This window comes from Vulpes vulpes, chromosome 12 (assembly GCF_048418805.1).
Source record: "Vulpes vulpes isolate BD-2025 chromosome 12, VulVul3, whole genome shotgun sequence".
NCBI lineage: Eukaryota > Metazoa > Chordata > Mammalia > Carnivora > Canidae > Vulpes > Vulpes vulpes.
Window position 1 is genome coordinate 180,098,965 of NC_132791.1, and position 24,394 is coordinate 180,123,358.

Genomic DNA, 24,394 nt, shown 5'->3' on the forward strand with positions numbered 1-24,394 from the left:
CGACAACATATGGATCCCATAAATGCAGACATGCTGAAGTGCATCTGTCTGGGTAGTTAACACGATCCAAACATCCCTCTTCGTTCCGCTGACTCGGGCTCTTCCTCGGGGTCCCTGGCTGCGCTCGGGGCTGGCCGGCCCTTGCCCCAGGCGCGCAGCACCCTGCAGTCTCGCCCTTTTGTAGTCTCCCGGTGGGATCCAAGGTGCCGCGCCGAGGAGGCGGGCTGCTCCGGGTCCGGGGTCACAGGCTCTGCTGCCGCCAGCCCCTGCACGCCAGGAAGCGAAAGGGTTAAAGCCGCCCGAGCTCTGGGAAGGGGCTGCGCTCTCCCCGGAGCGAGGTGCCGGCACCAGCAGCTGTGATTTAGGGGTCAAGTCCGAGATCACCTTTCTCCTGCCTCTGGAAACGGCAGAAGATGGGGTAGGGAGGGAGAAACAGGAGAGAGAGGCAGCCAGGCGCGGCACTTGGCGCTCCATCCATCCGTTCCCTCCTCCCCGACCTCCCAGCCCACCTTCTGACCCCCAGACAAATGGAACAGTTCCCCTTTCTCCTGGGGGTGCAGGGTGAGGTCCTTCTGAGCGTCCAGAATTGTTCCAGCCCCAGCTCAATCCCAGTGCTGAGCCTCTGTTATCCAAGCCCCAAACACCAAATCAGAAAGTTTGCTCTTAATGCACCAGAGGGTGAGCAGATGGGTGTGGGTTTAAAAAAAAATGCTCCCCGTTTGTGGAAGACAGGGGTGCCCTTGCCAGGGTGGGGGAGTTTGGATGTTGGCGCCAACCCCGCAGACTCGGATCCCGCTCCTCCTCATCGTCCTAAGCGGATGTACACAGTGGTGTCCATTACATGCAGCTTCTTGCTTTGTGCCCACAATCCCAGCCAAAAGCTTTCTTTCCCCCCAGCTTGGGCAGCCTGGAGAATACTTTTGTCAAAATATTTTTCACGCCTGAAAGATAACCAAAACCCAAATTCAGATTTGTTTCTGAGCCTTTTCACTGGAAAAGAGCAAAGCGTCTGAAGTCCCCTTTTGTTATGGCGCTCCACGGAAGCACCTGGTTGTGGGGCTCAGTGCCCAGGTGACGTCCTGGGCACCGTGGGCCGCATACGCGGTGCCCACAAAAGGAGCTTTAATTGAGAAAGAGCTTCCCAAATCCCCCTACCAGGTTGGGCTTTAGGACAACGACAGCTCTTTTGGAAAGTTACTCCAAGGAAAAGGAGTTTTTGGTGGGAAAAGAACTGGCTGGAAATGACAGAGAGGGAGAGGGAGAGGGAGAGAGAGAGAGAGAGAGAGAGGAACTGGATCCCTGGGGGGACACAAGACAGGTGGGGGATGCTAAGAGTGGGTAGAGAGATGAGCGCACGAGGGTGTCCACAGACAAGGCACTGCCCGCGGAGGCTCGGTGAGGCGCTCCCCAGGCGCTCCCTCCAGCTGTCGGAGCGAGGGCGAATCACCCCGATTTCCGCTTCTGCTTCCACGGCCAAGAGTGGACCAGCTGGTCCAGTAGGCAGCTGAGGTCTGTCTTCCTAGCCCCGGCGCCCCTAACCCCGCCAGAGCCTCCAAACCACGGAAATCAAACCAAATTGGCCGCTCGAATCTAGAGAGGTTTCATCCCTGGGGCAAGGGGGAGGGAACAAGCCTTTTTTTTTTTTCTTTGAACTCCGATTCAAAAGAGACCACAACCTACTCTTGAGTGCCATCCCCAATACAAGGATTGTGGGTATGTTTCATTCTTTCATTCTTTCTTCCCTATTTCTCAGAAGTAAACCCTTTAAAGAATTAGCCCCAAACTTAGAGCGCCTGGGTCACTGAAAAGAGTTCCAAATGATAAAGCCTGCCCTTGATTCCCAATACATGGCGCACTGTGAAAATGCAGGGCAATTAGTCAGTTCCAGGGTTTGAGTCCGATTTCCACTATCCTCGGCTCCTTTGCAATGGAAATCTGAGATCCAACCTTGGGGCAGGAGTCGTCTCAGAGTTGGTGGCTCTCTTGGGCTCCAGACAGCCTGCACCGCTGGCAAGCGCTGGCTTCCCTGTTGGTGACCTGGTACCAGAAGTTTGCACCCCATCTAAAGCCTGGGGCAGGTGAAGAAGAGAACTAACCTCGTCTCTGCACAACAAAGTGAACAACTTGAGGGCAAGAGACCCTCGGTTGGGCTACGTTCGCTTTGGGGATTTCCAAGGGCATAACTTTCCAGGGGAACGATGGAGGTTTCTGACTTGCCAGCCAGAGGCAGGAAAAAAGGGATCTTTGGGAGGCTTGGGCGGCGGGCTAGGGAGCAGGGCTGAGAGCGGGCACCTGAGACCTGGCGCCCCTTTGCACAGAGCCCGTTAGGGCTGGCGTGGGGAGTCAGTGCCCGTGGTAGCACGTGCATTGTTGACACGCAGACACGCAGGCGTGCGCTAATGGAGGGATGCGCGGCTGAGCAATCCCCCGATGCCTGCATTTCTTGCAGGCATGGCTTGTTTAATAGCCAGGGAATTGAGTGCCTTCCCACTCACCCCCACCCCCCGCTTTTTTTTTTTTTTTTTTTTTGCTGAGAAATGTAAAAAAGGGACCTATGCCGTGTACATATTCTGAAGAAACATGTGCATTTTTTTCCCTGAGAAATACCTAGCACCATAATATTTCTGATTTAAGGGGCGAGGGAAATCTTTGAAGTGAAGAAAATCAGTGGGGGACGAACTATCTTTTCCTGATTTTGTGTGTGTGTGTGTGTGCGCGCGTGTGTGTGTGTGTGCGCGCACGCCTCTCCTCAAAGCCAATAATGGGATTTAAAATCAGAGATTCCCAGTCTTCATCCTCCCTCCCATTCCATTTCGCTCTCCTCGCCCCAGAAAACATCTGCAGTAACCAACTGTACGTCTAAGGGGACAATTTAAAGAGAAACAAGGTTTGGGGCGCTTGCGTCAACTTTCCTTTTCTTTTTCAAATGAAGCTGAAAAAAAATTCCAAGGACAATTTAAGCACCAAACGACATCGAACAGATATTTTTCCAAAGCAGAAATTTTCCAATTCGTTTGTTTCCAATTCTTAGAGAAAAAGGCAAACCCGATCTTCCTGTACATGGATGGCTCAAAATTTGGGGCCAGTGCTTGGTTAGGGCTGGGCAGGGCAGGGCGCAGCCCCGTGGTCAGGTGCTTGCCAACCCCGGGGCTCTTGGGCCGGGGCTCTGGTAAGCTGGGCTCCCCACAGATGTCCTGCGGGCCCGACTCGTGCCAGGGCAGCATGCAGGGCAGTGGTCCCCTGTGGCCATGGCCACCTCCCGGTTTAATTCCAGGGCTCAGCGGGGCAGCAGGAACATTCCAGGCCAGTTTCCTCTGGTCCTGGCTTAGGGCGCATCGTCTGTGCGTCTCCTCTCCTGCCCCCTGGGCTCAGCATCGCCTGGACCAGGCACTGTTCCCACCTCCCCAGGAACCATAATCTCAAAGATCCTGACAGTTTCCTGAGACACTGACCACAGTTCACTGAGCCAGGGCTTGCGTCCTTAATGTCTGGCACACCCAGCCCCATTTCGGGAAATCTTTATTCTCCTGCCGGCTCCGGGCTCCTAAGAGGAAGCCTGGGAGCTCAGGCCCCTGGAGAAGCTGGCTGGGGAGCCGAAGCCAGCGCAGAGCCGCTGCCCTGGGACCCAGGTGCCCCTCGCAGGTGCGTGCCTAGCAAGGCTCCTCACCCCCTCAACTGGGTGAGTAAATAGCCTCCTGCGGAACAATCCGAGCACCCCATTATGCCCCTGCAGGGCACCCCCAGGAAAACCAGCAGGCATGGGGCCTGGCCCCAGCAGCCACCTGGGAAGGAGAGGGCAAGTCATCGGTGTGCTTCAGGCCTGAGCTGAGCTGCCCAAGCCCCGTGCCTACATCCAGCTCTGATCCCACTCCCCACCCTGGGCTTCCAGGGCTTGATTCCCTCTCCACTGCCCTCCCTGGGCTTCCCAGCTTCTTTCAGGACACAGATGCTCCAACCCTGTCCTGTGGGACACCAAGGGGGGCAAACAGCAGCCACCACGGGGGGCCGCTGGGAGCCCTGAGTCCACCTGCAAGAAAAGGCTTCCAGCTCAGGCCAGTCCGGAATGGTTGTGCACCCTATGGACCAGGGAGATCTGGGAGTGGAGAGCCCCCTGGGGTCCTGCTCATCACTAAGGTTGATCAGAAACTAGGCTGGTTGAGGAGGTGGGACTGGATGTTTAGGGTTAGCAAGGGCCTGACATGAGGGGTGCCTGTGTCTGTGTGGTTGGTTCTGGGTATCGCCCTCCCTCTCATTTTGTCTGGGAAGAGAAAAGGAAAGGCAGATTGGTGCCGACCCTCTCTGCAGTCTGGGAGCGCTGCAGCAGGAAGAAGTGCTCAGAACGACACTTCAGCCCCGACACTTGAATGCTAAAGGTTAAACTCACAGTCTTCAGGGAAGGGCTTCCTGCCAACTGGAACAGCGGCACTCTGCCACAGGCTCTCCTCCACCTCCCCCTGTTCCTCCCCTCTCCCCCCAGGTACAGCTAACATCAGAGCCTCTTGCTGTTTGTGCACTTCAGGGAGAGATGCCCCCAGGTGCTGGCTCTTCCCATCTCCCCCCACCTCCAGGGAACCTCTCCTTCCTTGCCCCCCATTATGTTGCCTGTGGCTATTTGTACCTCACTTTGCTCTCGGGATCCCTGACCTATGGGTTCCAACTAGTTCCTGCTGTGGAGTTGGAATGAACTCTGCACTGCAACAAGGATGCAAGGATCACACAAGTGGACACTTGGGGAGAAGCTACTCTTGTCCCTTGTCTCTTTGTTCTGGGTGCAGGCAAACTAGAAGCAAATACCTTCAACTGAGTGCCCAGCCCTGGAAGGGTCTACAGGGACAGGCTGCCAGTAAGGGGGTGTGTAGAGACCAGAGTGTCAGACTGGGAAGGTTCTCCAAAAGGAACAGCCATGCGGGTCTGTGTTCTTGGTGCTCTTTCCCTCCTGACCCCATCCCCCAAATGATGGTGAGATTCAATCAATCCTGCACCCCTAAAAAGAGTGTTCTGGCTGGAGATCAGGGGTGTAGTAAAGCAGACAAGGTTTGCTCTTGGGAGTCTGGCAAACCAGCCCTCTTCTTTCTTCCCTACCTCCCTGAAACCCCTACATTTGTTGAGCACCTACTTGGCACTCAAGGGTGGCCGGCACTCTACATGAATTGCATTCAGTTCTCTCAGTAGCCTTGGGAAACTGGTATTATCAGTCCCATTTTATAGATGAGGACTATCAGACTCTGAGAGATGAAGATCACACAACTATTAAGTGGCTCAACTTGAATTTGAACCCAGTTCCATCTGGCTTTCAAGCTATTTTTATTACACCGTCTGCCTCTAGTCAAGGTCAGGAGAACCAGGGACTCCAGGGAAAATAAAAGACAGATAGATACACAATGCACATGCGCTGAGAGGAAGGAAAGAAATAGATTCTGAGAAGGGCTCTCTGGTTTTGATACGGATTGAGGGCTGGGAGACCCATCATAGAAAGTTATGGAGGTTGTCCTCAAAAGGCCACAGACAGAAAGGACAAGGAAACCTAAGGTGAACAGGCCCCCAGCCCAGGATGACAGCAACATCATATCACCCTGAAACAATCACCCCTGGACTCCTGGAGGTGTGGGCCTGCCCCAGCCAGACCAGGGCAAGATCATACCAGGCCTTTCTCGCTTTCCTTTGTAAATTTTCTTTCTGTGTCTGAAGCTCAGACGAGTTCCTAACTTCTGTGAGTCAGCAGGCTGACAGGAAGGGATGATCAGATGACCAATTACTCATGAACAAATGTGAGGAAATTCAGAAAGTGGGAAGAAGCGAGGGCAGTGACATCCAAATGGCAGGCCTACGGAGGGTCTCCTGGTCAGTCTTGGGGCTGGCCCCAGGAGCTCTCGGTTTTACACTGCTGGGGGGAGGGGGGCCAGGAAGCGTCCTGCAGCCCCCTCAGAACAGACATGCCTGCTTTGTGGCTATTAGAGGAAGGCTACAGGAGAGTCTCCTGCCAACTCTGGCCAAACCTGGCATCCCTGTGCCACTAGGTACTGAAGCACTCCATGAGGGGCAGGGCGGTGGCTTCTGCAGCGAGGGGATGTTGTAATTGGGTCAGTGACATGAGCTGGGTTGTGTTGGGCTGAAGCTAGAGTGTGGAACTGGGCAGGACTGGCCAGGCCCACATGGAGGGGTTGCTGAAAGCCTTGTTAAGGAAGTACTCCTGACCAGGCAATCCAATTACATAATGCCACAAAAATAACTCTGGGCTGGGAGTCTTGTCAGAGTGACGTATTTAGTTAGCAGAGAGGGGTATCAAATATCTATCTTTCAACCCAAGGGCTGAAAGTACATTCGTGGCACTGATGGACTCCACACACCCCCCCCCCCCCGAATGAAGAAGGTTGGGGTGGGATGGGCAGGGCCTGGGGGGGAGGATGCACATTTCTTTTTCCTCTCCTTTTTCCCCCCCAGGAGCAACAAAAGCCAACTGTTCGAGGTAGCTGCATATGCCAGCTCCCAGGTCCATATACAGAGTCCCATATACTCAAATGGGTCAGGAACAGCTGAGAGCAAGAAAGGAGGGGAGAGAGTAGAAGAAATGGAGGAAAGGGCTTTTGTTGATGTTGTTTTGTTGATGGAACAGGGTGGGCATGAGTTACCTTCTTATTTCTCTGTAGACTAGACTCGGCCTCCCACTACAGCTGACCAACTTGGTCCCACTTTGTCCAACACTGCACTAGATGGAAAACTGCATCCCGGGAACCCCCTCAACTCTGGAAACTGGGACGGTGGGTCAGTCTCCCTCCCATAGGTTTGGCTAAGTTTTCACAAGGGCGTAGAAAATTATGACCAAGATAAGGTAATTCATTTTGTTTTGTTTTGTTTTAAAGATTTTATTTATTTATTCATGAGAGACACACAGAGAGCGAGAAAGGCAGAGACACAGGCAGAAGGAGAAGCAGGCTCCATGCAGGGAGCCCAGTGTGGGACTGGATCCTGGGACTTTGGGATCAGGCCTTGAGCCAAAGTCAGCCGCTCAACTGCTGAGCCACCCAGGCGTCCCAGGTAATTCATTCTGATTCAAAATTATTCAAAGAATGACCTAAATAAGCTATTTTATCATAGATGCAAAGGCCCTATTTCCAGGAATTCAAAGAAAGAGGCATACACTCCATTCCCCCCACCCCCATTTTGGAGTCTAGAGCTTTCCAGGTGGAAAAATCACCTGTTCCATCCACTCAGCTTTTCAGATAAAGTTTCCAGACACATTTCTGCCATTCCAAAATGCCCAGAACTCCCGCCGCAGTTTGGTTAGGGACCCTTTTCTATATCACCCTGAAAAAAAAAAAAAAAAAGCAAAAGTTTCATGCTTGAAACTCTGCTCCTAACGTCTTCTTGTCCCCTGATCTCTTTCCCGGGTCTCATTGCCTCCCTGGGGCACCCCGGTCACATTCTGAGCTGTGTCCTTTAATACATTCACCTACAGCCTGTTAGCATTCCCTTGTTCCTAATATGGATAATCACCGCCCCTGATCCTTTTCTTCTCAGCTGCGGCCTCCCCACCCATCCTTCATCTACACCCATCTGGGCCCCCCCCACCTCCCCCCAACCTTGGAAGGAGACAAATGAGGATAAGCAATGCCGGGCCCCAGACTCTGGCAGCATCCGAGCTTTGACAGGCATGCGTCCCCAAGCTCCGTTCTTATTTAAAATCAAAACGTCTCTAAACTCCTCGGAGCTAATTATAAAAGCAACTAGCCGGGCCTCCGCGGGTCCCGGGCCTGCGCGGTCACCAGGCCGCTCCAGGCCGAGCCCACCTGGCCGCCGCCTGCAACCAGCTCGGGGGGCGGGGACGGGGGGAGGCCCTGCCCCGCGGGCGCTGCCTCCTCCGAGCCCCGGTGCAGCCTGTTTACCTGGCGAGGCCCACGTGACCGACCCAGGAGGAAATGCTGAGCTCACCGTCCCCCTGGCACACGTGCGCCCGCCCGCCCGCGCCCGGCCTCGGGCCCCGCCGCCCCTCCCCCGGCGCCCGCGCCTTCTCCCACTTATTTCTCTGACTCTCCCGGTCCCCCTTTCCTTTGTTTTCCCTCTCCTCGCAGGCTGTCTCCCACACGGCTGGGGCGCACGCGCGCGCACGCACACACTTCTGGGAATCCTCTTCCCTCCTCTCAGCCAGCCTCTCTGTCCCCTTTCAATCTCTTTCAGATCTGTGGCCATGGAGTCTCCACTGGTTTTAAAAATACACTTCCTCTTTCCCTATAGATTGGAGATTTATTTAAAAAAAAAAAAAAGGTCTGGAAGGCCTGGAGACCCTTCCTGAGGCCCAGGATGGTTGGGAGGGGTGGGGGGTGGCGGGGAGGCCAGAGCAAGGCTGCCTCGTCCAGCCACTCAATTTCCTGCTCCAGTGGGCTTGGAGATTTAGGTGTTGGGGGTTTGGTCAAACATGCCTCCTTTATTTATTTGTTTGCAGCCTTTCTTCTTCTAGCTTCCCTCCCACGCTTCCTCTCTGCTGCAGGATGGGGTGCCTGCCCTTCCCCACAGCCAGACCACAGGTCCCAGCAGCTCTTGGCCTCTTGTGGAGGGAGCACCGGCATCTGGCTCCTGGTCTTTGCTGCTGCTGCGCCTCCTTCTGTCAGGGGCTGAGTGGGCTTCTCAGGACCCTTCCAGCCCAGGGAGCTGGGAAGACCCTTGAGGCAGAGAGGAGGACTAGTGGTCAGCGCAGGTGCCTCCTGCCCGCTCAAAGGGCTATTTGTGTGGGGAACCAAGTGGCAGGGCTCTGGGGTTGGACTGCCCCCGGAAGGCTTGCTTGATGCCCGCGGGCGCAGAGCCAAAGCATGCAGTTTAGAGGAAATGTTTAATAAAGACAGGGGAGTCTCAAACTGTTTATTTATCTTTACAGAAAGGTGGAGATACGATGTCCCTGGAAACTGCCTCAGAAGTGGACTGTAAGGTGGTGAGGCCAGAGGGTAAAACAACGGGGGCCTTCAAAGGGAGTGGGCTAGCCCCTGGCAAAGGGGCAGAAAACAGACTCTCACCACCCTTTCTCTCCCACCTCCCAACCCCAGGCTCCTGAGCTCATACACCTTGTAGTTTGGGGTGAGGCGGGAGGTCGAAGGAGGCATGTGAAGTCATGCAAGAATGAGACCATTAATATATACAATGGAATATTACTCAGCCATAAAAAAGAATGAAATCTTGCCATTTGCAACAATATGGAGCTAGAGAGTATAATGCTGAAAGCAAAATAAGTCAGCCAGCGAAAGACAAATACCATATGATTTCACTCATGTGGAATTGAAGAAACAAACAGGCAAAGGGGGAAAAATGAGAGAATGAGGGAGGGGGGAGAATCAAGAAACCCTCTTAATGATAGAGAACAAACTGATGGTTACCAGGCAGGGGGGTGGGAGTGGGTAAAACAGGTGATGGGGATTAAGGAGGGCACCTGTCCTGATGAGCACCGGGTGATGTGTGGAAGTGTTGAATCACTGTATTGTGCACCCGAAAATAATATAACACTGTTTGCTAGCTGGAATTTCAAAGTTCTTACAAAGGAGTGAGACCATTAAGTAATCATTATTTAGGTGTGAACTCATAATCCTCAACTCTCATAAAGGTGGAACCCTACTAGGAGGACATGAGTGTTTTAGTGGAAATGTTTACTATTGGTTTATGTTGAAAATCAGGAATATACCATCCTGTTGAAAGACCCTAGTAAAATCTAGGGGTAGATTTCAACATTAAAATAGTACTGTTCTTCAACATTCAGATGCATTCCTACTTCTTGAAAAATGTTTTCAGCACACATTTAAATGGCCCTGACAGCCAGTAAGGTGAGAATTCAGATATTATGAGGTCACCTTCTGGAAAGACCTTTTCATAGGTCGATGTACAAAGCCAGGGGGGGATGGGGGTGTCTTTGGAGGAGGTTCAGTCCTAGATATGCCTCTTCAGGCATATTAAGATCTAAATCCTCTTTAGACAGGCTGGGAATCCAGAACTTTCTACTGGCTTTAAATATTTTGTGCAAGTTCTAATTTTAAACTTCCAAATGTTATAGGCCAAGGACTCGCTGTTTTGAGTTGTCAATTAGGTAGATAGCTCTGTTGGTCAATTAAATGATTTTTGTGGTTTTAGAACCCAAATAAAGTGGTATGCAGAGTCTCAATGTCATTCTTATCATCTCCATGAATATTTATGGGACCCTGGCTAACGTAACAGCACAAAAGAATAGGGTGGAGCACAGGTTCCCAAATCCCTGTGGGTTTGAGATGCCTCTGTTATGAATTCTACACTATCCAGCTATTATCATTGTTTGTCAAACTAAAGCCCAGAGTGGTGGAGAGAGGTGAATTATGCAAAAGATATGGGAGGATTTTAGGTCTTTGAATATGCTGGTTTTCAACTTTGGAGGGATCTGGGAAAGGATGTGCAGGAAGTTCTTTTCCCGTCTTTGAGTCTAGCTCAGGTTCACCTCCTCGTATGGAGACCTGAGGCTGGAGTGGACCTCACCTGGCTTCTCATATTCAGCGGTCTGGGGGAGGTTTCCTGGTTTCCTGGATTAGTTGACACGCACCAAAATAACATCAATAAGATCCATTTGTTTCACTGCTCAAATACCTGTGATGCTGTGGAAACGCACATGCACTTATGAATACATTTGTATTCATGTTATGTGTTACCCCACCTGCTTCCCCAAGGACAGGCACCATATGGAGTATACACTGTACGCATCTCCATAAATGCCCACGGTGCTAATTGGTACTCAGTGATGTGCCCGTGGTGAAGAGGAGGATAATGATAATGTTGATGATGATGAGGAGGATGACAACGATGATGACACTAAATTGCTAATAATGAGTCAAGGATGAAAACAGTTCTGGGCATAGAGATGCTCAACAAACACAGAATGAATGAATAAAGTTTAGGACTTTCACTGAGTGCTTCCTGAGAAATGGTTCTTTTTTTAAAAAAAATATTTACTTCATCATTACTTATTAAGAGAAGCAATCTCAACTGCTTAGCCTGTGGGCTGGGATAAAATGGCAAACAATAACATAACGTAGATTGGCAATCACTTTTCATCATCACTGTGACTGAGATGCTGAATACTCCCCTGTCTCAAAGCAAATGACCACGGGACATAAAGTTTTTTTTGCTAACACCTAGAGCACAGATCCATTCTCCTAACTACTTGGGGAAGGATGTCAGAGAGGCGATACTGGTAGCCCAAGAAAAACACCCATCATGGTCAAGCACAAAGGCCTGCAAACCAGAAGTAGCCATACGTCGCAGTGATGCACAATACGCAAATCAACAAATGGTTTTTAAAACATATAGGAAAGTAAAATAAATAAATAAATAAAACATATAGGAAAGTAAATAGATAGAAGAAAAAATTCCACAACTACCTGGAAAAAAATCAAAGTCTTTTGTTAAGACCTAGAGAGTGTAAGGATCACCAAAGACTTGGGTTCTGGTCCAGCTCCACCAAAGAGCGCCGGAGGGCCTCCAGGAAGCGACTTAATGCTGGACCGTGTTTTCTCCTTGTAAAACGAAGGCGGCAATACATACCCTACAGGGTTGTTGGAAGATCAAGTAAGATGCTTAATATAGAGCGTCTGTCGTAATGCCTACCACCTGGCAGGTGTTCCGGTACACGGTACAAATGGTTACTATCCTGACACCACTCACCTGTGGAAGTGCCTTACAAGCTAGATAGCCTCACACAAACCCAAGACATTTTTTCCAGCTATTACTGGGCTCTGGGCTCACTTGGGCAGCACAGACAGTCCTTGCCTCTCAAAAGTTCACATTGCTCGACTTCACTTTGACAAGAGACCTATTACCTATTTTTGCTAATCGAAAGAAATCCGAAGACAGTTTTCACATATATATATATGTATATATGTACATATACATATGCATATATACATATATATATGCAAAACACAAAAACAGCGTTCAGCATTTATTTTGCAGTGAGCCGTTAAGAGAGGCAACGCACACCCCAAGCAGTCAGAGTGGCCCCACCAAGCTCCTTCTAAATCCACTCCCAGCATCTCGGCACCAGCTGCCAGAGCTTTGAACTGTGTCTATGAGCATCTGTGCTTTATCTCGATTTATTTTGTGCATCCGTTAGCAATGATGTGTCCTAAGGTAACAGAAAAGCCTAAGAGAGGTTATTTTGGGGGTCTGGAAACACTCAAAGATTTTCCTGTATAAATTAATGGTAATTGCTGCTTTGCTTTACACCATTTTGGCTTATGAAAGTTTTCACAGGAGCGCTCTACTTTCAGATAGTGGGGGAAAGAAATAGTGGGAAATGGGGCAGAGATAAAGCTATATTATCAAGGACAAGTTTTCTGCACACACAGGTACCTGATATACCTAATTCTGGGCACATGGTTACTGAAATGAGGAATGAAAGCAACCACCAGACTTCCTCAGGGAGGGCTTTGGGAAGATTAATAGTTAAAAGTGACAGAAGTTATCAAGGTGCGTGGGCTCCGTACAGCACAGGAGATATGTAAATCCAAGGAATAATCATCAACATAATATCGTCACCATTTCTAGAAACAGATTTCCAGAAGTATCTTTCCCTTTTGGAATTACAGACTATGACAGATTTATTTCCACACATCTCACTTGCTTTCAGAGTTATTGTTTCCTCTTATTTTTTTCCCCCTTCTTTGGTGATAGAGAGGCCTGAGAACCGATTCTGTCAGGAAGTTCTTGGGGAATTTTCAGGAGGATGTACAAATGGGTTATATGAATGACTGTGAGCAGCGAGCATCTATTTTATTCTATAAAAAATATATATTCATAACCAATCTTCTGAGCATATCTAAATAATCAAAACCGTGAATGACAAACAGCAGATAAATATTTTCAGAGCATAAAGGATCCTTTTGGGGTAAGTTACTATCATTTCTATTTCTTCCTCTTAAAGCAGATCAGGTAACTTTTCCCCTGTTACAAAAAGGATGTGCTATTAAATCCAGACCCCAGGATAGGAGCTCAATTGCCCCTTAGACATTAATGCCAATGTCCCAATTTTTTGAATTTATCGACCAAAATGTTGGATGGAGCAGGTTCAAGCATCTTGCTAAATAAAATATAGATTACATTTATCATTTCCCCTCAATCTACTAAAATCTTGTTACTTTTTCATGGAAGGAAATGAATCAGTTTGACAGGACTTGTTCTGTCAAGTGATATAAGTTCCCAACACTGTATTCACTGCAGATTATTCTAGAAGTGATTTGGCAATCATTTTTTCCAGGTAAAGTTCCAGATTAGGACATTACGAACTTCCTCTTTGCTTTTTAAAAATAGAGGCATTAATCTTGCTTCTTTTCAGTCTTTCCAAGTTCTTAAAAATGAAGTTACTCTCCCATGATTTTAGCCAACAATAACAGATTCCCTTATGAAAAACTTTGCCCTACAAAAAAAAATCTACTTAAAAAAAGAGGTGTTTCTACCAGTATTTAAGGCATATTTGAAGCTGATCATTTGAAAACAATGAGGAAACAAATGGTCAAAGCTTAAGAACTCTACTTTGACAGGCCCGTTTCCAGATCTCTACTATGGATTTAGATAGAATCCAAATGAATTTCTGAATTGAATGGGCTCAAGACCAAAGGCAGGCAAATTTTCAGATCGTGCCTATCTTATATGTCTCACACAAGTCAAAGCCGTTAAATGTACAACATAACATAAATTACAGTTACCTTAGGTTCTGCACACTTCCTAAAATCTCAGAGTTTATTAAAAAGTCAATGTTTCTAGAATCCACACTGCATGTATACAACATTAAAGTCAGCTCAGGCCCAACTCTGTAGAGACCAAGATGGGAGCACAAAGGCCACTCATTGAAATGAAATTGAGGTCTCTTGGTATTTCTAGGTTATCTCTAAGTTTTGGGCTTTCTAAGATTAATGGAGACAGATGTTTGCTTAAAGCCCCTGAAGTGGCCCTTGACAGGACAAAGCCTGATTTTTACCAATCTTCGTGAGCCTGAAAGTTAAGTTCCTGTATCCTTTCTTGGGTGCACCATGCTGATGCCCAGGTTAGCCCTGCTACCTGCCTCTCACTTTGGCCTCCAAATTGCTCAACACTGCTGGGGATGTAAGTAGCTTGAATTGACTGTATCCTCTACAGTGTTCTACAATGCAGTTGCCAATCATGGATGGTTTTTAGCTCCTGAACAAATTCCCCAAACCTGCTACTCCATCCCTTTTCGATCTCCCACCAACTGCACTCTTTCTTAACGTACAGCAAAAGATTTCAAACCCTTATGTCTTGGAACCATGATTGAAATCAATTTCATCAACTTGCTCATTGCATTACCTTGAAGTGCCTTGCTCTGCAACCTCTTCTCCACTATCTAATGCCTTTGTATCATTACCCATTACCTCCTCTCTTATTCTGCTTTACTTCTGCAAATCTTTCCTGGGCTCTAAAGCCCGACCTTTCCAGGTATCTCCACTCTCCCACTTTCTATTTCTCTCTCCTTACTCCTGTCTTCATGGCATGCCTGCCTCATGACTCTCCTATCTTTCTTTAATCAACCCATTTATATTTGGAAACCTACACATGCTCTATTCTCTCTTACTAAAAAACAAAATAAAACAAAACTTCCCCGGATTCCGTCACCCATTCAACCCCTTCTATTTACAGCCAACTTCTTAAAAGACTCATTTAAACATGTTCTCCGGCCCATGACTGGATACCCCCAACCCTGTGGATAGCTCTGACTATTGGAGAAGGATGGCCATTATTTTGAGCACAAAGTGATTTTCCTGTAGCTCTTGCCCACTGGTCCCTGTGTCACCTTGTGAGGCCACCCAGAGCAAGTCTAATTCCCTGGCACAATCTTTCCTCTGTGCTGTCTTCTTCTGATCTTTTTTTTTTTTTTTTAAGATTTTATTTATTCATGAGAGACACAGGCAGAGGCAGGTTCCATGCAGGGAGCCTGATGTGGGACTTGATCCCGAGTCTCCAGGATCAAGCCCTGGGCTGAAGGCGGCGCTAAACCGCTGAGCAACCGGGCTGCCCTCTTCTGATCTTTCTAAGCTAGGCACTACTAGTTCCTTCAGCTGCTCTTTACAAGACCTGATTCTGAGTCCTTTGCCTCCTCATTCTCAGTCTGACTCTCTTAAAGGGTGGTGTCCCAAATTTAAATATGAACTGTCTACATCTGCTCCTCTACCTAGCACAGTAGAGCAGGGTTTATCACCTCCTTTCTTCTCCTTACCTACACTTTGCTCAATACAATTGTTGAATCCTCTTGGTATCAACTTAAATCTCTAAGATAGCGGTTTACAGAGTGTCCCTAACAAGCTTCTATTTCACAAAGACCCAGGAAGCCTTGATAAATGGAGAATCTTGGGCACCACCTCAAACTTGTGGAGTCTGACAATCGGGGGTGGAGGGGGACACCTGAGAACCTGTATTTTATTTTATTTTTATTATTTTTTTGGGGGGGGGACCCACATTTTAAACAAGAATGCTAGATGATTCTTAATCCACACACAATCTGGGGGAAAATTGCTCTCTAAACATCTTTTGTCTAGCCTTCACCTAACCCCCATGTTTGCACAGATGAATTTTTGGATCGGAGACAAGACATCCCATTTTCTTGCATTATATTTTGTCTTGTTAGATTTGGTTCATTGCCTTGGTTTATAAAAATCTGCTGAACTCTATATTCTGCAACATATGACTTTATGACAACTGTGCATGGATTAAGATAAAAAACCTAATGTTTTTTCAGAATTTCCCTCTACAGTGACACCAACGATGGTCAACCAGCTCTACCAAACTCCTACTTCATCTTTTTCCCATAAGATAAATGGATAAATTGTCATTTGCCATGTTGCCAAATGCCTCAATAAATCCCAACTGTTCTTGTCTTCTATATTTCCCTTATCTGCTGTCATATCAAAGAGGAAAATGAAGTATTCTCGAGGGTCATTTACACATGCCTTCTAGAATCTGTGGTCAGGCAATGGAGTGTAGTGTGCAGAATCCACCTTTTCCTGTGACCTTGTTCTGAATGCCTATGGCACTTAGGCATTGTATTGCAAATGTTCTTGCCCACATTTTGACTCTACTACTAGAAAGGGAGCTCTTGAACTCTAAAGTTGTGTCTTATGTGTCTCTAAATATCTCGTGGTAACTAGCACAATGTCCTACTTTTCTTTGAAAACTTTTCTTTGAATGAATGAATGAATTTTACATTTTATTCCCACTAACTTACTTTACCTCTTTGTACAGGATGAAAGCAGACTCTGTAGTGAATACTAGGAGACTGCTTCTTAGGCATGAAGGAAGTGGTGTGCCTGGACAGATCTCCACAGGCCCAATTATTTCTTTTAGTCACTGCCCATTCAAATGAGCTTGTTAGAATAAAGGCGTTCTTTGAGATGAAGTGTGATGAAAACACTGAGAAATGATGACACAGTTTCTAAAACATCACAACTTTACTAGAATCTGTGGCAATGACCAAACGAGACACAGGAAAGTGCATTTCAGAAAAATCTCGGCAGGGCACGTGGGTGGCCCAGTTGGTGAAACAGCCAACTCTTGATTTCAGCTCATGTCATGATCTCAGGGTCCTGAGATTGAGCCCTGCATCAGGCTTTGCTCTCAACAAGGAGTCTGCTTGAAGATTCTCTATTTCTCCCTCTGCCCCTCCCCCTGCACGTGCCCGCTCTCTCTTTCTCTCTCTTAAAAAAAAATCTTAAAAAAAGTAAAAGAAAAACCTTGGCTTAGTGGAGCCACCTAAGTCAGCATAACATGCAAACATATTATGGGCTTCATTCTAATAAGACCCCTCATGATGACACAGACAAAGCAGATCAATAGGACATGAGATGGCTGGACAAGGAAATCTAGCTTCCCTCTACATCACAACTGCTAACAGATTTGAATAATCCTCTGATATATAAGATAATAGAGTGAACAACTATAAAAGAATGATGTGAAGTCCTGTGGTTCCGATGGCTCATGTGACTTTCTTTGTGGTCACATTTTGTCTTTCCTATGTTTTGTAGGCCAGAGAAGATCCCATAAATACTCTGGAACATTCCCCCACTGGAAAAGCCAGATAGCTCCAGGTCTACTTACTTGTTCTGCATGAGGTACAGGGCAGTGGTTCTCAGCTAGGGGGTGATTTTGCCTCCTTGCCCCAGGGATATTTGCCAATGTCCGGAGACTTGTTACAACTGAGGAACAGGTGCCACTGGCATCTAGTGGGTAGAGGCCAGGGATACTGCTGAACACCAACGCACATGACAACCTTCCTCACCAGCAAAGAAATATCTGGTTCAAAATAATTAAAATATCCAGTGCCACTATTGAGAATCCCTGGTCTAGGGCTATGATTCTAGTGCCAAGCATGGAAAGACTGATCCATCTCAAAGGGTCATGAAGCTACCTGTTGGGGATCTGTGAAGTAAGATGGGTGACAATCACTGTAAGATGTTTTGCAGTTCTATCATGAGGCTGGAAGACCTAGCCAGTGGGCTGGAATGGAAGTAGACAGGTTCTAGAGCACCCCTAATAGCTATAGGTTTTGCTTCAGCTTACTGGAGAGGCTTAGTGAACTCTGCTCAGAAGGCAGCCTCCTTCTCAACAGATGAAGGAATGCAGGCTCAGTAGAATCGTGCAAGAAGCATCAGTGAGCCATGTTCATGGTCATAAAAAAGCCCTCAACTACAGCTGCTAATGATGTAACTGGAGACTTAAGGCTTCAGGAATGTGAGGTGGACATGAAGCAAATGTACCAACTGGAAAGGGTGCTGTTTTGGTGCTGACTGCAGAGAAGTCATAGTCCTGTAATATGAAAGGGGACTCATTTTACTTGACGCTCCTAGATAACAGATACATTTTCCCCAACTTCCTGATATTTTTTTATTTGACCAAGATTTTAAACAGCACCAGTTTTATAGATCATAGGGAAGCTGGTAGATTTAATGAAGACTCCAGATGCCCCTTGAGAGCGGATTACAACTCTAATTAAAAATGGAGGATGACAGACGAGAATCCCATGGGACTCTATAAGCAAGTGGCATTCATATGTTGTCTTTCATGGAAAATATTACTTTGTTCATGTCATTCTGGGCTCTTTCCAGTAGTAAAAGATAGTGTTGCCTAATTCTAATACATTAGGAGATTTAATGTGGTTCAGAGATCAGGGAATGTTTTAAACTGTAAGGGACAAAAAAAAAAAGTTTATCAGATAAGCTGGACTTCAATTTCTTTTATTCTATATACCTGTACTCACCATTTCCAAGATTACATATAGCCTTGAGTACAAGAGGAATCACCTAAATGAAGTCTATCTTAGTGTCAAATCCAAGCATGGAGAAGAAGGGAGGTATTAGTTGGGCGAGTGAGGATTAAGGCTTCATACTCAAGGCTTTAGGGACCAGGTAGGTATGGCAAGTCAAAGCAGATTTCGAGGTCACAAATCCAGGTAATCAAATGAGGTTTAAAACATTACAAAGTAGGTCTTGAAGGTCAAGGCGGTCAAATTTATAGACAAAGGAGATCGGGGTATTGAGACATTAGTTTCAGATGACTTAACTGCTAATAAGAACTCATCTTATCACAAGAAGCTGATATTCTAACCCCAGTGGTGCTGGTCATGTTGGCTAGGCAGTAGATTTTTGGCCCCATGTGGGTTTCGAAAAGGGAGGTCATACTACTTAATCTTCATGGCCAGAGTATGGGGCTGGAGAGTAGCCAGAGAGAGCCAGAAGCAGAAAAGTAAAGCTCACTGGAAGGCTTTGGGTTGGGTGGGGCTTCTGCACAGGGACATTGATGCAGCCCTGGGGCCAGATTTCTGGAGCCTGCATAGTCATACACCTACTTCCAAAGGCAAAGGTAGTACTATATCTTCACAAAATGTACTTGCATCTCTTTAATCAATGCACATATTTTACAAAAAAAAAAAAAAACTCAAACAGGAGCAACATGAAACCAACTGTATCATTGAACAAAGGGTCTAATATAAGAAATATCAAGGACTCCACTGTAATTTAATCATGGATTGGGCAGCCCGGGTGGCTCAGCGGTTTAACGCCGCCTTCAGCCCAGGGCATGATCCTGGACACCTGGGATCGAGTCCCACGTCCGGCTCCCTGCGTGGAGCCTGCTTCTCCCTCTGCCTGTGCCTCTGCTTCTCTCCCCCTCTCTCTCATGAATAAATAAATAAAAATATTTTTAAAAAATCATGGATTCACTGACCATGCTTTCCACTGAGCTCAGGGACCATTTGTTTTAGTATATGAGTACTATGTACCTGGCACAGTGTCTGCCACATGGATATATTCAATAAATGTTTGTAGAAAGAAGGAAAAAAAGTTGGTAGGAAGGTTTAAAAAGCAGTAAGGACCACTAACCGGGTAGAGAGCAGCATTAGGCTCTTCCAAAAAGGATATTGACCAGCCAGCCTGGAAGAGACCACCTCATTGAGATCTACAAAGGAGTTGGCAATGGCCTTCAGTGACTGTAGGGGCTGTGATTCCTACTGCACTTACTGGAAAAACCCAGGGAATCCCTCTTTCTTGGCCAAGCTACTGACTTACCTTCCTGGAAGGCCGGCACACAGTTCTGTGCTGGCGACACTTTTGCGGCGCCAGCCAGCACCAGGATGGCTATGCCAGAGGGATCCTTGCATCCTAGAGGCTGGGCCTTGCTAAGTCTTGTCTCTATCCTACTGTTTCCTCTGAGGACTCTGGGATTTGATATTATTTTTGATTCTGATGAATAATGATCAAAAATAGTCAACCTTAGTTTTGGTGAATTGCTCTTTATCTATTTGCTGTTCCTCATCAGATGAAAGAGTTTGCAGAGCTGTGGGGCGGGGTGTCTCATTCAGAAACTCCCACTGTATACTTTTGAAAGTCTTTCTTAATTCTCAAAACATTATCCTCTGGTGACAAAGGTTAGTACAGATGACAAGCCTGAGTACATCAATAAAGATTTTTCAAGACCCAAGACCATGACAACACAGATCTCCCCTACTTTCCATTCACCTTTGCAAACCAATAAATTCAGTATTCAGGAGACTCAGTGGAACAGTTGGCACATATCCTTGACTGCTCTTAAAAAGTGGTTCTGTTGATGTAGAAGTTATTTTTAAAAATGTGGTTTTAAGCTCATTGTCAAATATGTATCATGCAATCACAGTATCGTGAGGAGAGGGAAGTAACTTGATCAAGGACACACAGCTGGTAACTGGTGGAACCAGGCTTGAAACCAAACATGATGATCTTAAACCTTTCTGCTGTTCAGCATTGATATGTGTGTGTATATGTACACACACACACATACACACACACACACACAAGGATAAAGTCCTACACCACATAGATTGAGTTGTCTGCAGAAACAGATAGTCCTACTGAAACAATAACCCATTTCAATTTAGGGCAGCCTGGTTGGGAATAGGCCCAGAGCCTCACCAGCCCCCCAGAAAACAGAGCATTGTTTCCATCTAAACCTTGCACTGAAAGGAAGCCTGTCAACTGCCAATGACCTCGTGAGACAACTTTGGGGAGAGCAAAGAGCCGAGAAGAGAAAGGCCTCATTCTCACTGCAAACAGGAAAAGGGAAGAGAAAAAGAAAGCTCTGTCTCCGCACAAGGTTTGCTGGGCTGGCTATGAACTGTTCCAGTACGTTCCATCAAATAGACGCCTTCATAGAATCAAGCCAAGCGCAAACACCGGCTCTGGGACTCCCACTCCCGAGACACACGCGGGCCAGCTCACACATGCTCTTGCTCTCTCGCACCCTGGGAGAGCACTTATATGGGCTTCATGAGGCTAAGTAATAAACACTTTGTCTTCACCCTGCTATTTATGGGTTGCTTGGGGCATCCTGTTCTCTCCACTGCCCTCACCTGAACAGACGGCCCCCGCAGACCCCACACTTAACAAGGACAACAGTAAATGTGAAAGGCTCTGTGTGCCCCATGCGCTCCTGGTTTCCCGGCCACCGGTGCTAATTGCAGAGAAAGGTCAATCTGCATCCATTTACCTGTCCTCTGTGCTCCCTTCCTCGAGGTGACACTTGTTCTCCTTTTTCCCTGGGTCCTCATTTTCTTCCTTCCTTTCAGACATCTCCCTAAGACATCTTTCAAAGCTATCCTCTCCTCTTTTGCCACCGCCAGGGACTCTTTCATTCTCCCGTGACGGACAGACCACCTAGGAAAGCAGAATAACTCCGAGGACCGCAAGCCACCAGCCGTCACCGCCAGCAGAGGTTCTGGGTCTCTCTGGACCATCGCGCACATGCAGAGCTAAGAAGCCGATCCGGTCCTACCTGTTGCTGACTTCAGGTTCCCCTAGAAGCCTCGTGCTTCCTTTGCACACATTGTGTCTGGGACGCAAAGGGGAGAGATGCACGTTTGAAGGCAAGGAGCGTGTCCAGGCCAACAGCCACGTCTGAAAGCCACGGGGGAAGATTCCAGAAGGATCCACTGGAGGCAGGGCCAAGGTTGATCCCTTTGGTCAGGTGTGGGGCCCTCCTCCCTCAGCTCCTTGGGGACAGGGGGTGGTTCAGGGCTCTCGGAGCTGACGGGTCCTGCGTGAGCAGAGTGAGTCACGGCCGCGTGCTGTCCACCCGTGGCCTGGAGCCCTGCCACCTGTCAGTCTCGGCTGCACCTCCGGCCGGCCCGTCGCATCCTGAAAGCAGGCGGGACAGAGGAGGATGCGTTAACTCGGCCTCTCCCCGCAGAGCGCAGCTCGCCATCGCCACACTGATTAAATCCAGGACATTATCTCACCATAATGCCCTCCTGGCGGCGTTCCCAGGAAAATTCTAACTAATCACAAAAATAGAAAGAAAAACGCACCCTGAATTCCATTCCTCGTCTTAAATGAGTGATGTGTTCACTTTTATTTATTTTTCTGGAAGCAAGGCGGGAAAAGAAAATGAATTTTAGGGCTTAGAAAAACAAGCTACTAATAGTAGGAGGGGAGCCCAGCCAGGGCGCCGGCGGGGGTGAGTGTCGGCCGCTCTGGGTGCGGGCGTCCGTCGGGCCAAACACCTGGCCGGGCCGGCAAGGAGGGCACACGCACCGGGCCGGCAGGCGGGGGCACGGCCGCGGCCCTGGCGGGCAAACGTCCTTCCAACACCCCCCTGGAGGCTGCATCTTTTTCTAGTCTCTTCCTTTTCGGACACCCAAACACGGTTCACAATATTCCCTGCCTGGAGGTTTCTCCTGGAGACCCACCCGGCTAATTCCTGCTCCCCCTTTAGAGATCAGAGCAAATGGAGCTTCCTTCAAGAAATGCCATTTCCAGGAACCTTCTCCAGGAACCCTTACCCCAACTCCAGGCCTCGGGTTGGCATTCTCAACCTTCCCTTCCTGTCAGCCCCTTGGCCCCAACCGAGGGCCCTGGTGGTGGTGTAAGGCTGTCTCCTCCCTCCCTGGCTTGCATCTGCTCTTGTTAACCCCTTGGTCCAGGCCTGTGCGTAGTAGCTGTTTAGTGAAGGTGTCTGTTGGGGGAGTGCTGACGGCGGGGCCAGCCTGTGAACGGTGCCTTCCGCTACTCTAGTCCCAGCTAAGCAGCAGCAAGCAGATGCAGCGCAGGCTGTGGTGGTCCATGGCCCCAGGGGCCATACCTGCCCAAATAATCCCCCCACCCCGGGGGGGTCTTCACAGATCAGCTACAGGAGAGTTCAAAATGCTGGAAACCAGTTGCTGAGATGCTTCTCAGAGCATTATACTTAGTGAAGTGAAAATCAAGGACACACCTCGTACCCCCCCCCATCTCTCCACCTGCCCCCGCTTCTGGCATTAGAGTCCCAACGCTGCCATCCCTCATCATTGCTACGGCTGCAGTAATGGGCACTGCTACTTGATGGCAAAGTTCTAGCTGAGCTAATTAAGCATACTGAGCTAATAACCTTCCATTTTGGGACCAGTATTATTCATAATTTAATGTATTGCTGCTGAAACATTAACCTTTCGACAACTGGCATGTTGCCCACAGCAGCCCAAGTGCTGACCATCTTTCAGTAAAATGAGTATTATTGTTAAAACAGGTATAAATCATTCATGGCTGCAGCTTTTGTGTCAGACCCTATGTGAAAATAAGCAGTAAGCTGGGTAATTTATTTACCTTTTGGTGATTATTTTTTATGATTTTATGATCATATTCAATGATTCATAAACATTGGCCCAGTGCCATTTTGTAATCATTTCACATTTTAAATATTGTGTGGCTGTTCTGCTTTTCATCTTTAAAAATTTCAGGATTGATACCGGGCAACTTAATCCAGACACAAATGCAATTTCATTTGAAAGCAAAGTTGGGGGCGGGGGATGGGGACTGAGTCCCAACACCATTCATTTTAACAAAATCATTTTCCGCAGAGCTGTTTGGCGCTTCCACTTGCTACAGCACTGCACTTACTGGAACAAACTTTCTTTGAAGTTTAACACACAGAGGGTGCCTTGAAATCTGAATAAAAGCACAGGAAAACAGTTAACAAGCTTCTGGTTGGGAAGATGATGGGAAGGAGCCCAAGGGTGGAGCGGGGCCTGGAAACTCTGGCCCAGGGCCAAAAAGGTTGGAAGCCACAAGCCTATTCCTAGCACCTGGTTGGAGAATGTGATTACATCCCCTGAGGGTTTTCGAGACTTTGCTCCTGCCTGCTTGCTCCTGCTGCTGGCGCTGGGTTTGGGCTCCCATAACGGTTCCAGAAAGTAGCGTTTTCTTCTCATGACGACCAGTAGGAGCTGGAGGTTGAGAGATGGGCAGGTCTCTCATGGCCTGTGAGCTTCAGAGACCTCCCCACATTCCACAGACTCTTTTATGGGTATCCCTTCGTGTTTCTTAAACCAGTGAAAACAAACAATTCCTCCTAGTAGGAGCGATGGTCTGATGGTGGCAAGGAAACACGGCAGGAGAAGGCAGGGATGCTGTGTTCCAACTCCCCCTTAAAGCAGGAGTGTGTTTGAGACCAAGCTTGCTTCTGGAGCCCATCTCACGTCGGCCCAGAGGGGAACTCAGCCAGAGAAGACAGGTGCCATCACCCGAAGTGTAGGAGGTGAGGTCTCAAAATGCAGCCACAAATATGTACTGTAAACAAACACCCACATTCATAAGGGGAAGCCCGGGCAAGGGGAAGATTATAGATATTTTTCACTCTGAGACAGTTTGAATTGAATAGCTCTGAGGTGGCTGCTTACTATCTTTTCTACCATCCATTTATTTAATTTCCTATTTATAGCTTTCATGTGTTTTATTTTATTTTATTTTGATTGTCTGGTTTTAGGATTTATCTGGAGGTGTCTATCAGCCACCCATGTATCTACATATCCATATCCACACATAGGTATGTATATCTGAACACTATTTAAATATATATAATTATTTCATTTTTCAATGTAGAGTTCAGT

The 24,394-nt window shown here is 47.8% G+C and overlaps 1 protein-coding gene and 1 long non-coding RNA gene across 2 annotated transcripts in view; one reads left to right on the plus strand and one right to left on the minus strand.

Annotated features, from left to right (window-relative positions):
• The window catches only part of ZFHX3 (zinc finger homeobox 3), a 956,897-nt gene that overhangs the window by 245,053 nt on the left and 687,450 nt on the right, over window positions 1-24,394 (minus strand). The window contains exon 9 of the mRNA XM_072731601.1: window positions 21,307-21,668. The gene's annotated coding sequence lies outside the window, so the exon portion shown is untranslated. The remainder of the gene's footprint in view (window positions 1-21,306; window positions 21,669-24,394) is intronic.
• On the plus strand, window positions 1,055-10,137 carry LOC140594801 (uncharacterized). The gene is made up of 2 exons (XR_011996129.1): window positions 1,055-7,035; window positions 8,870-10,137. It is a non-coding gene; the product is annotated as an uncharacterized lncRNA (long non-coding RNA).